The sequence below is a fragment of the Coturnix japonica genome, chromosome 37 (genome assembly GCF_054131305.1).
Source record: "Coturnix japonica strain WE chromosome 37, WE-NBRP24, whole genome shotgun sequence".
In the NCBI taxonomy this organism is placed as follows: Eukaryota; Metazoa; Chordata; class Aves; order Galliformes; family Phasianidae; genus Coturnix; species Coturnix japonica.
In genome coordinates this window covers 3,128,247-3,141,399 of record NC_140699.1, presented here as the reverse complement: position 1 = coordinate 3,141,399, position 13,153 = coordinate 3,128,247, and the positions used below count along the sequence as shown (strand labels likewise).

At 48.3% G+C, this 13,153-nt stretch overlaps 1 long non-coding RNA gene across 3 annotated transcripts; it reads right to left on the bottom strand.

Annotated features, from left to right (window-relative positions):
* Positions 1-5,263: 5,263 nt before the first annotated feature.
* LOC146754933 (uncharacterized) lies at positions 5,264-9,472 on the bottom strand. Of its 3 annotated transcripts, none has more exons than XR_014938524.1 (4): positions 9,198-9,472; positions 8,302-8,491; positions 6,090-6,171; positions 5,264-5,494 (listed from the first exon to the last, which is right to left on the bottom strand). It is a non-coding gene; the product is annotated as an uncharacterized LOC146754933 (long non-coding RNA). The 3 variants fall into 3 exon arrangements; XR_014938525.1 differs by lacking the exon at positions 9,198-9,472 and adding an exon at positions 8,618-9,093; XR_014938523.1 differs by lacking the exon at positions 9,198-9,472 and having other exon boundaries at positions 8,302-8,611.
* Positions 9,473-13,153: the final 3,681 nt, after the last annotated feature.

Sequence of the window (13,153 nt, the reverse complement as noted above, 5' to 3'; positions counted from 1 at the left end):
CACCAACTGCCAACACCAACTGCCAACACCAACTGCCAACACCAACTGCCAACACCAACTGCCAACACCAACTGCCAACACCAACTGCCAACACCAACTGCCAACACCAACTGCCAACACCAACTGCCAACACCAACTGCCAACACCAACTGCCAACACCAACTGCCAACACCAACTGCCAACACCAACTGCCAACACCAACTGCCAACACCAACTGCCAACACCAACTGCCAACACCAACTGCCAACACCAACTGCCAACACCAACTGCCAACACCAACTGCCAACACCAACTGCCAACACCAACTGCCAACACCAACTGCCAACACCAACTGCCAACACCAACTGCCAACACCAACTGCCAACACCAACTGCCAACACCAACTGCCAACACCAACTGCCAACACCAACTGCCAACACCAACTGCCAACACCAACTGCCAACACCAACTGCCAACACCAACTGCCAACACCAACTGCCAACACCAACTGCCAACACCAACTGCCAACACCAACTGCCAACACCAACTGCCAACACCAACTGCCAACACCAACTGCCAACACCAACTGCCAACACCAACTGCCAACACCAACTGCCAACACCAACTGCCAACACCAACTGCCAACACCAACTGCCAACACCAACTGCCAACACCAACTGCCAACACCAACTGCCAACACCAACTGCCAACACCAACTGCCAACACCAACTGCCAACACCAACTGCCAACACCAACTGCCAACACCAACTGCCAACACCAACTGCCAACACCAACTGCCAACACCAACTGCCAACACCAACTGCCAACACCAACTGCCAACACCAACTGCCAACACCAACTGCCAACACCAACTGCCAACACCAACTGCCAACACCAACTGCCAACACCAACTGCCAACACCAACTGCCAACACCAACTGCCAACACCAACTGCCAACACCAACTGCCAACACCAACTGCCAACACCAACTGCCAACACCAACTGCCAACACCAACTGCCAACACCAACTGCCAACACCAACTGCCAACACCAACTGCCAACACCAACTGCCAACACCAACTGCCAACACCAACTGCCAACACCAACTGCCAACACCAACTGCCAACACCAACTGCCAACACCAACTGCCAACACCAACTGCCAACACCAACTGCCAACACCAACTGCCAACACCAACTGCCAACACCAACTGCCAACACCAACTGCCAACACCAACTGCCAACACCAACTGCCAACACCAACTGCCAACACCAACTGCCAACACCAACTGCCAACACCAACTGCCAACACCAACTGCCAACACCAACTGCCAACACCAACTGCCAACACCAACTGCCAACACCAACTGCCAACACCAACTGCCAACACCAACTGCCAACACCAACTGCCAACACCAACTGCCAACACCAACTGCCAACACCAACTGCCAACACCAACTGCCAACACCAACTGCCAACACCAACTGCCAACACCAACTGCCAACACCAACTGCCAACACCAACTGCCAACACCAACTGCCAACACCAACTGCCAACACCAACTGCCAACACCAACTGCCAACACCAACTGCCAACACCAACTGCCAACACCAACTGCCAACACCAACTGCCAACACCAACTGCCAACACCAACTGCCAACACCAACTGCCAACACCAACTGCCAACACCAACTGCCAACACCAACTGCCAACACCAACTGCCAACACCAACTGCCAACACCAACTGCCAACACCAACTGCCAACACCAACTGCCAACACCAACTGCCAACACCAACTGCCAACACCAACTGCCAACACCAACTGCCAACACCAACTGCCAACACCAACTGCCAACACCAACTGCCAACACCAACTGCCAACACCAACTGCCAACACCAACTGCCAACACCAACTGCCAACACCAACTGCCAACACCAACTGCCAACACCAACTGCCAACACCAACTGCCAACACCAACTGCCAACACCAACTGCCAACACCAACTGCCAACACCAACTGCCAACACCAACTGCCAACACCAACTGCCAACACCAACTGCCAACACCAACTGCCAACACCAACTGCCAACACCAACTGCCAACACCAACTGCCAACACCAACTGCCAACACCAACTGCCAACACCAACTGCCAACACCAACTGCCAACACCAACTGCCAACACCAACTGCCAACACCAACTGCCAACACCAACTGCCAACACCAACTGCCAACACCAACTGCCAACACCAACTGCCAACACCAACTGCCAACACCAACTGCCAACACCAACTGCCAACACCAACTGCCAACACCAACTGCCAACACCAACTGCCAACACCAACTGCCAACACCAACTGCCAACACCAACTGCCAACACCAACTGCCAACACCAACTGCCAACACCAACTGCCAACACCAACTGCCAACACCAACTGCCAACACCAACTGCCAACACCAACTGCCAACACCAACTGCCAACACCAACTGCCAACACCAACTGCCAACACCAACTGCCAACACCAACTGCCAACACCAACTGCCAACACCAACTGCCAACACCAACTGCCAACACCAACTGCCAACACCAACTGCCAACACCAACTGCCAACACCAACTGCCAACACCAACTGCCAACACCAACTGCCAACACCAACTGCCAACACCAACTGCCAACACCAACTGCCAACACCAACTGCCAACACCAACTGCCAACACCAACTGCCAACACCAACTGCCAACACCAACTGCCAACACCAACTGCCAACACCAACTGCCAACACCAACTGCCAACACCAACTGCCAACACCAACTGCCAACACCAACTGCCAACACCAACTGCCAACACCAACTGCCAACACCAACTGCCAACACCAACTGCCAACACCAACTGCCAACACCAACTGCCAACACCAACTGCCAACACCAACTGCCAACACCAACTGCCAACACCAACTGCCAACACCAACTGCCAACACCAACTGCCAACACCAACTGCCAACACCAACTGCCAACACCAACTGCCAACACCAACTGCCAACACCAACTGCCAACACCAACTGCCAACACCAACTGCCAACACCAACTGCCAACACCAACTGCCAACACCAACTGCCAACACCAACTGCCAACACCAACTGCCAACACCAACTGCCAACACCAACTGCCAACACCAACTGCCAACACCAACTGCCAACACCAACTGCCAACACCAACTGCCAACACCAACTGCCAACACCAACTGCCAACACCAACTGCCAACACCAACTGCCAACACCAACTGCCAACACCAACTGCCAACACCAACTGCCAACACCAACTGCCAACACCAACTGCCAACACCAACTGCCAACACCAACTGCCAACACCAACTGCCAACACCAACTGCCAACACCAACTGCCAACACCAACTGCCAACACCAACTGCCAACACCAACTGCCAACACCAACTGCCAACACCAACTGCCAACACCAACTGCCAACACCAACTGCCAACACCAACTGCCAACACCAACTGCCAACACCAACTGCCAACACCAACTGCCAACACCAACTGCCAACACCAACTGCCAACACCAACTGCCAACACCAACTGCCAACACCAACTGCCAACACCAACTGCCAACACCAACTGCCAACACCAACTGCCAACACCAACTGCCAACACCAACTGCCAACACCAACTGCCAACACCAACTGCCAACACCAACTGCCAACACCAACTGCCAACACCAACTGCCAACACCAACTGCCAACACCAACTGCCAACACCAACTGCCAACACCAACTGCCAACACCAACTGCCAACACCAACTGCCAACACCAACTGCCAACACCAACTGCCAACACCAACTGCCAACACCAACTGCCAACACCAACTGCCAACACCAACTGCCAACACCAACTGCCAACACCAACTGCCAACACCAACTGCCAACACCAACTGCCAACACCAACTGCCAACACCAACTGCCAACACCAACTGCCAACACCAACTGCCAACACCAACTGCCAACACCAACTGCCAACACCAACTGCCAACACCAACTGCCAACACCAACTGCCAACACCAACTGCCAACACCAACTGCCAACACCAACTGCCAACACCAACTGCCAACACCAACTGCCAACACCAACTGCCAACACCAACTGCCAACACCAACTGCCAACACCAACTGCCAACACCAACTGCCAACACCAACTGCCAACACCAACTGCCAACACCAACTGCCAACACCAACTGCCAACACCAACTGCCAACACCAACTGCCAACACCAACTGCCAACACCAACTGCCAACACCAACTGCCAACACCAACTGCCAACACCAACTGCCAACACCAACTGCCAACACCAACTGCCAACACCAACTGCCAACACCAACTGCCAACACCAACTGCCAACACCAACTGCCAACACCAACTGCCAACACCAACTGCCAACACCAACTGCCAACACCAACTGCCAACACCAACTGCCAACACCAACTGCCAACACCAACTGCCAACACCAACTGCCAACACCAACTGCCAACACCAACTGCCAACACCAACTGCCAACACCAACTGCCAACACCAACTGCCAACACCAACTGCCAACACCAACTGCCAACACCAACTGCCAACACCAACTGCCAACACCAACTGCCAACACCAACTGCCAACACCAACTGCCAACACCAACTGCCAACACCAACTGCCAACACCAACTGCCAACACCAACTGCCAACACCAACTGCCAACACCAACTGCCAACACCAACTGCCAACACCAACTGCCAACACCAACTGCCAACACCAACTGCCAACACCAACTGCCAACACCAACTGCCAACACCAACTGCCAACACCAACTGCCAACACCAACTGCCAACACCAACTGCCAACACCAACTGCCAACACCAACTGCCAACACCAACTGCCAACACCAACTGCCAACACCAACTGCCAACACCAACTGCCAACACCAACTGCCAACACCAACTGCCAACACCAACTGCCAACACCAACTGCCAACACCAACTGCCAACACCAACTGCCAACACCAACTGCCAACACCAACTGCCAACACCAACTGCCAACACCAACTGCCAACACCAACTGCCAACACCAACTGCCAACACCAACTGCCAACACCAACTGCCAACACCAACTGCTGGTGTGGCAGCGCAATGGGAGGTGTTAGGGCACAGCTGAAGAGCTGACAGACAACGGACGTTTCCAAAGGAGGGTGCCAGATTAACTCTCAGCATTCTCTTGCGGGGCTCTTAGGAATGCTTCAAACCCATTTTCACTGCCTAGCTCATTTCTAGAAAGTCCAGTTGAGAAATGCTCACTTTGTCTGGGGAACGCCTCTATGCATCATGAATGAAAAAAAAAATAAAATGGGCACGCGACCCTATGAAACTTACCTCTCTGCTCTTGCTGTCAGCCAGACACCTCAGATGAGCATGACGTGTCCCTGCTCCTGAATGAAGATCCACCCAAGTCTGTGTTCCTCTCTGCTCCATCTCTGGGTCTAAAAGAAACACAGACAGAGATGATTACAAGATCCTTTGTGCAGATGAAAGCACAGAGTGCACACGAATTCTCTTTAGCAAGAACTACTACTTGAGAATGCATAGAATCCACACATAAATTTACTTTCTCTTTAACCCTTTTTCCTTTGTACATGATTCCACTATTTATACCCTCAATTAATGATTCATACTGCACATGATGTTATGATGTAGAATATTGACAGCAACAGCACAAACTATGACAGAATCCACAGACAGTTTTTTGAGAGGTAGTATGAAAGATGAACAGAAAGGAAATAGATTCATTAAAATAACCTTGTTAATCCTCTCCCCGTCAAAAAAGGAAGACTTCTGGGCACTGTTACCAGCAGCTCCTAGAACACCTTGCACCACAAACTGCGGCACATACATTTTCTTCCCACAGGTCCCTCACCTCCCTCATTAGTTTCAGATTCACTCAGGTTAAAATACATGGATCAGAACAGCCATTCAGTTCTGCTTAGGCAGGATCCCACCGCCAGGATGTCTCCCAGTCCCATTCCCTGCTTTTCCCAGCACCAGTTGGGGAAAGGAACAGCAACTGACATCACCTACCCAGACTTCTGCAGGGCCTTCCATTTGGTCTCACATCACAGCGAGAAGCAGGAGAGCTCTCGTGGTACAAGAGAGTGGTGGGCTGGAGAAATAAAGGCTGCCTCTAAGATGGTGCTTCAAACAACATGTGGAACTGGACATGAGACATGAAAGACAGGGCTACATGCCCCAAAAGGGGGGAAGTTCCAGTTGCTGCAAGCCATCGAGGTAACCAATAGAGGGGCCCTGACTACAGCCTGGGCGGGGAAAGGGACAATAGAGTATACTGGGCTGTGTGGATTAGGTGGCCTGGCACATCTCAACCACAGAAATATAAAGCCTTGGTGGACACTGGCGCACAATGCACCCTAATGCCCTCAAGTCACCAAGGGACACAACCAATATAGATCCATGGAGTGACTGGGGGTTCCCAAGAATTGACTATGTTGGAGGCCGAAATAAGCCTCAATGGTAAAAACTGGCAAAAACACCCTACTGTGACTGGTCCAGAGGCTCCATGTATTTTGGGTATTGATGACCTTAGGATGAGATATTTTAAGGATCCCAAGGGCTATCGATGGGCCTTTGGGATAGCTGCTGTTAACACAAACTGTGTTAAGCAGCTGTCAGCTTTACCTGGTCTGTCAGATGATCCTTCTGCTGTGGGGTTGCTCCAGGTAAAAGACCAAGTGGTACCAATTGCCACCAAAGTGGTACAAGACAGCAGTTCCGCACCAATAGGGACTCATTGCTCCTCATTCACAAGCTAATTCGCCAATTAGAGAATCAGGGATTGATTAGCAAAACTCACTCGCCTTTTAACAGCCCCATATGGCCAGTGCGTAAAGCCAATGGAGAATGGAGGCTGACGCTGGATTACCGTGGCCTGAATGAATTCACACCTCCATTGAGTGCTGCTGTACCAGACATGATAGAACTCCAGTATGAACTGGAGTCAAAAGAAGCAAGGTGGTTTGCCATCATTGACATTGCTAATGCCTACTTTTCCATCCCATTGGCTGCAAAATGTAGGTCACAGTTTGCTTTTACCTGGAGAGCTGTTCAGTATACCTGGAACTGTTTACCTCAAGGGTGGAAGCACAGCCCAACCATTTCCATTGGTTGATCCAAGCTGTCTTGGAACAGGGTAATGCTCCCGAACACTTGCAGTATATTGATGATATTGTCGTGTGGGGCCATACAGCAGCAGAGGTTTTCAAGAAAGGAAAACAGATAATCCAAATTCTTTTGCAAGCTGGTTTTCCCATTAAGCGCAGCAAGGTGAAGGGGCCTGCCCAGGAAATCCAGTTTTTAGGTGTAAAACGGCAAGATGGGCATCGACACATCCCAGCAGATGTGACTGACAAAATCACTGCTATGTCTCCGCCCACCAACAAGACAGAGACCCAATCTTTCCTGGGAGTAGTGGGCTTTTGGAGAATGCATGTCCCAAACTACAGCCACATAGTGAGCCCCCTCTATCAGGTAACGTGGAAGAAGAATAATTTCTCATGGGGTCCTAAGCAGCAGCAGGCTTTTGAGCAGATAAAACAAGAGATAGCCCATGCCGTGGCCTTGGGGCCAGTACGGACGGGACAGGATGTGAAAAACATAATCTACACTGCTGCTGGAGAAAAAGGTCCCACTTGGAGTTTGTGGCAAAGAGCTTCAGGAGAGACCCAAGGCCGACCCCTGGGATTTTGGAGTCGAGCATATAAAGGGTCTGAGGAGCGCTATGCTTAAACTGAGAAGGAGATCTTAGCCGTGTATGAGGGGGTTCGGGCTGCTTCTGAAGTAGCTGGGACTGAGGTTCAGCTCCTTCTAGCACCTCGCTTGCCTGTGGCCCCCCTGTCACGAACACAGGTAAATTTTTGTTTAAACTGTGACAACTACCCAGAATGCTGCATCAGGGAATTTTTGCCTAGAACTTTAGAGAACTATTTTTAACTCAGAAAGGTCAGAGATAGAAAGTTCACACTGATTTCTGGGTCACCAGCCTCACCGTACATCAGCATTTTTGGTTTTTAAATGATACATAAAGTTCTCAATGGCACTGCTCTAGTTGGTAGTTCTTTCCCTTTCCGTGCAGCTCGCTCTGTGCATGGCTTGTGAACCGCTATTCAGGCCAGACAGCTGCAGCCCCAAAGACCTGCCATAAATGTACAAATTCTACCAGGATAATGTCTTGGGAGTGGAGAAACAGGATGCGCAGTCATATGGCTCTCACACATACCTTGTACAACCAGCTTGGCTCTGGACTGGGCATCACCAATGTCACAGGTGTACACGTCACTGTCACTTTTCTCCAGATTTCTTATGCTCAGCTGCAGGTCTCGTCCTTTCTGTGCCATCTCGTATTTCCTGCCAGGCCTGAGCTCAGCAATGCCTTTCCTCCATATGACGGTGTATGAGCATTTCTCGCACTGAAATGAAAAAATTGTAGTTCCACTTTCTTCAGTTTTCAGATCTGAAAGTTCCTTGATAAAGTAATTAGGTTTTTCTGGAAGGAAAAGAGGGGGATGAGGGTGTGGGACAAAGGGATTTGTTACCCGAACAAGTCTCAAGCATACAGAGGTGTCCTGAATCTCCTTTGCCCTCACTTCTAGAACATCACATAGAGATGCAAAGAATCTAAGAAGTCCACAGAGTCCACCCATTTACATAGGTTTGATAATTCCAGTAGATATCTGGAAAGTTCAATACCATTATACATGCGCTGGTAGGATCTCATCTGATAAACTGCATATAGTTTTGATTACACATATTCAATATAGACTAATTCAGATTGCCATCTTTTCTTGGCTCACTAACAACCAAGATCATAGAACCATAGAATGATCACAGAATCATAGAGTGGCCTGAGTAGGAAAGGACCTCAAAGAGTATCTAGTTTTAAACCCCCTGTCAAGGGGCCACCAACCACCAGACCAGGCTGCCCAGATCCACATCACACTGGAGAATCATTCGGTTTCCAGATTATTTTAAGGAAAAGATTTTAATCCATCGTATTTTCTGAAAACTAAGAATTGATCCCGCTCAAGGAAACAGAAGAGAAAAACATCACCCACAGGCTGCAGATATTTACCTCGACTTCTCTACATGCCATCCCCAGTGTGCTTTTCAACTCACCTTGCACAGTGACCCTGGCTTTTGTTATGGAGTCCTCTGTCTCACAGGGGTACTCCCCACTGTCCTTGGCAGTAGAGTCATGGATGATCAGAATGGCCCCAGTTCCTTCCCTCCTGCTGCAAGTCGTACTTCTGGCTTTTTCTGATTGCTTTGCCATCCTTGTACCACCTGATGTTCAAATCCGGCTTTGACAGCTCACAGCTCAGGCTGATGTCCTGCCCTGCTGCTGCTGTCTTATCCTCCAGCTGTTTTGAAACCTCAGTAGGTTTTCCTGGAAGAAAACATTGCTTTTTGAGTAACATACACTTAGGGTAGGATGCCTCTCTCAAAATACATGCATCTACATGCTGGAGATAAGTTAGAGAGGCACTTGCAACAGACGCCATCCTACAGCCAGCAGTAATCTGCAAAGTACAGACAATAGAATTCCAGGCAGCATTTATTCTCTCTTAAATCTACCCAATTGAGGATGATGAACCATGTCTGAAAACTGCCTCTCTCTTCTCTCCACTCATCACACTGGGAGCCTCGGATGATGCTCTCAGATGCACATGCTCTAGATAGGAATTTGTTGTACAGCTAGATGATGTGAAGGCCATCCCTTCAGCTTATAGTTAGAGGATATTTGCTCCCACAGTTCCCTCAACAGATCATTCCTGATTTACTGTTAATGGAACAAGCTGTAGTGAGATGCCCATTTCCAACACTACCCCAGTGCTTTGCGTAGCTCTCACATTTGTGTCAAATGTTTTGTCCTTTTACTTATTTTTAAGAGAAATTCTCAGTGCTTCGAGGTTTAAGTAGAAGGATGCTATTCACTTTAACCATATTATGAGTTAGCTCTCACGACAATCTTATCAGAAGACAGTTGAAGGAATCAGACCCCAGAATCTCTCCCATCTCATTACCTTTCACAGACAGAGAGGCTTTGGAGGTTAGACCACGGGCAGTAAAAACGACTTCCCCAGCGTCAGTAGGAGTCACACTTTTGATAATGAGAGTATATTTCCCACTCACGTTAGAAGCTTTAAATCGCCCACCATTTTTCACTTTGCTTCCATTCAGTGTCCACTTGAACTCATCAATGCTTTCATGGGACAGAATGCATTCAAAAGTACAATCTTCTCCCTCCTGGATTTCAGTGGTTTTCAGCCGTTTGGTAATGCCACTATTCAGCTCTGGAAGGTAAGAGATACGTCAGTATGAGGTTTATATGGAGAAAAGGCATTTGTGACTGACATGAGTAGCAGTACTGGTGTTTTAACTTAGGATTTGCAGAACATGGCTGCATTCCTTACTGATGTATTCTCTAAGACATTCTCCACTCAGAATTACCAGAAAGCTATAAAAAAAAAAGAGACATGAATCTCTTGTCTTTGCTCTGGAAGAACTACAATTAGAGCAGCTCAGTCCATGGAGCACAATGAAGATTCAATGAGCTACAGAGGGAACAACCTAACAGAGAGGACAACTCTAGGATGCTGCGTGAGAAAAAGGGTTTTGCCTACGACAAGAAATTAAATGTTTCTATTAGCTAATTTGTTACCATCCTACCCCTACTGGTGTTCAAACCATTTCTCCATTTTAGGGATGTTTAGAAAGGAAATATTTCCAGGACATTCTTGATGTGTTTGGTGATTTTCATGGCAAAATGAGATACATTCACATCAAAAGCAATGGGAATTTTCCAGACATCACTGCGCTAAATTGCAGTAATACACTTCTATTGTAGAAACTATTAAGGCTCACGGGGGAATAGGTGTAAGACATAGTGACCACACTGAATGTGCTTTCAGCACTCCTTTACTTTCCACAGTACTTAACCTGAACGCCGACCTTTGATTTGGCAACATCACGGACAATATCACAGGTATAGAAACCTGCATCTGACTTCTCGAGGTCATGGATAAGGGGATATAGGGTCTTCCCAGACTGTACCAGCTCATACTTGTTGCCAGAAGTGAGCAGAACACCGTCCTTCTTCCACACTGGTTTGACCTTCTCTTTAGAGACTTCGCATTCCAATTTAATCACACCCCGCTCCTCACCAAAAACATCATCCAAGGACTTCATGAAGACAGCAGGCTTCTCTGCAATTAAAAGGGCAAAACAGAACAATGTGATACAGTAGTTGAGACATTTCCAGTTGCTTTCAGATTTTTAAAGAGGGATAAATAAATCTTTACCAGTACTGACAACACCAATATAGAACCTAAAGCGGTTTCATGTGTGTTGACTGAATGCACTTTATGGAATTCTGAACTAATCAGTAGGAGAATACAGGGAACAGGAGGGACAGCCTGCATTGCCGGTGGGTGGGACTGATATCATATGAAGTAATTGGGATGCAGCTCTTCTAAAGCTGGAGAGCTGGCATTGCCCTCACATGGAGCACAGCTCATACAGCAGGCCACAGGATTAAGAGGATAAGATGCTGAACACTTTTGATTTTCCTGTTTTATTGACTCCTTTTATCTATCTTCTATTTCACACATCAGATATTTATACTGGGGAAAAAACTTCCACCAAATGCAAAAGAAAGGAGAAAGAGGAAATCCTTCAAACTCTGAGCGCATAGAGTAAAAGAACTTAATTGCTGGGGAGAGCAGATTAGAATCACAGTACCCTTAGAATTGGAAGAGACCCTTAAAGGCCATCTAGCCCAGCTCCCCTGCAATAAAAAGGGACATTCACAGCTAGATCAGGTTGCTCACAGCCTGGTCATTAGTCATCCCAGAGGCAAAACACACACTGAATGATCTCTCCCTGCAGTCATAAATCCTTGGAGACAACAGCATTGACACTGCATGTTACTGAAGCAGTAAAAGAAACTGCTCTTGTAACTCTCCTTGTGCTAAATAAAATGATGATAAAAAGCAACTGAATGCTTTGGCAGGACACCAAAACCATCCTCCTTCGTTGATATCTGCTGCAATGGAACCTTCCACTGGAAGAAAGCCTCTGATGACTTGTCACCCCAGAGAGGTCAGCTTTAGAAGCAGGACTGCTGCACAATAGAATGAACTGGAGCTCCTTAGCATCTCTTACATCCAGGAGGTGTGTGATCAGACCCACCTATCACCTTCAGGTGCGCTTTCTGACACCTTGTCTGACTTCACTGTCACTGTGCCAGCATCCTCAGGCTTAACCTGCTTCATTGTCAGTGTGCAGCAATTGCCAACGTTCCTGATGTCATTGTAATTGTTGGTGTAAAGGAGGCTGCCATTCAGGAACCATTCCACGTCCTCGTCATCATGGGACAGCTCGCAGGAGAAGACAGCAGAGCTCTCTTCAATTTCTACATCCTGCAGGTTACTTCTACATTGCGGGCTGTGAGGAAACAAGGTGAACTGTTACCACTGTTACTATAAATCATACTGGGATGTGTTAGAATGGTTGGACTAGATGATCTTTGTGTAATCTTCTCAGTGAAGATTATACATTTATAAAGTTAGCAGGAGAGAACGGCAGAAATCAACCCCAAGAAGAGAAATCTGAGGTGAAATAGGACATGTAAGAGGCCACCCCCCCTGCTCATACCTTCAGCTGTCAGCGTGGCCTCAGTCTCTGCAATTCCTGCCTTGCACTTGTACACACCAGCATCATCGGGCTTCAGCTTCAGAATCTTGAGCTCTGCTGAATGCTTATCCCTCTTGATCTTGTACTTCTCAGAGGGCTTGATGAGTGTGTGGCCTTTGAACCATTTCACAACCTTTGGAGAAGGCCTGAAGTCACAGGACAGGATGACAGAATGATGTTCCAAAGCTGTCTTGTCCTCCAACTTCCTGGTGATTTCTATATGGTAATCTGCAAAGCAGGGGTGGAAGAGAAGAAAGGATGAGGACAATTGGAAGAAGAGGAAAGTCTCTTGCGTGTATTCCATTCCAATTAATGTCATGTTCACAATGGTTCTTAGAACGACTCTAAAGATAAAACAAACGATTGTCTATAGGGAA